A 939-nucleotide genomic window follows, 5' to 3' on the forward strand; every position below is an offset into this window, starting at 1 on the left:
AATCACTGAATTCTACCCCTAAAATCAATATAGCATTGTATGTTAACTAATTAGAATTTAAATTAAAACATGAATAGAAAAAAAGAAGATATATAGATATATATGGATATAGATATAGATATCCATATATCTATATCTCTTCTTAGATGATATCTATTTATCTATATCTCTTATGTATATAGATATATATATAGATAGATTATATATATACATATACATATATATATACATATACATATATATATATATATATATATATATATATATATATATATAATGTTACTCAACAATCAAAAGGAATGGTGTCTTGCCATTTGCAACCACGTAGATGGAACTAGAGTGTATTATGCTAGGCAAAATAAGTCAGTCGGTCAGAAAAAGACACATATCATATGAGTACACTCATAGGTGGACTTTAAGAAACAAAAAAAGGAACATATGGGAGGGTGAAAACAATTAAGAAAAAAGAAACAAACCACAAGAGGCTAAAGGAGAACAAACTAAAGGTTGATGGGGTGGAGGCAGATGGGGGATGGGCTAGATGGGGGATGGGCATTAAGGAGGGTACTTGTGATGAGCACTGGGTGTTATATGTAAGTAATGAATCACTGGATTCTACCTCTGAAACAGGGGTGCCTGCGTGGCTCAGTCAGTTAAGTGTCCAACATCCACTCAGCTCATGGTTCCAGGTCCAAATCAGGCTCTCTGCTCTTGGCAAAGAGCCTCCTTCCGATCTTCCATCCCTCTCTCTTTCTGTCTCTCTCTTGCTCACACTCTCTCTCTTTAAAAAAATATACACTTAAGGGCACCTGAGTGGCACAGTCAGTTAAGCAACCAACTCTTGGTTTCAGATCAGGTCAGGAACTCACGGATCATGAGTTCTAGTCCCACATTGGACTCCACAGCTCTCAGTGCAGAGCCTGTTTGAGATTCTCTCTC

The sequence above is a fragment of the Panthera pardus genome, unplaced genomic scaffold, assembly GCF_024362965.1.
Source record: "Panthera pardus isolate Hobbes unplaced genomic scaffold, ASM2436296v1 HiC_scaffold_281, whole genome shotgun sequence".
Taxonomy (NCBI): Eukaryota; Metazoa; Chordata; class Mammalia; order Carnivora; family Felidae; genus Panthera; species Panthera pardus.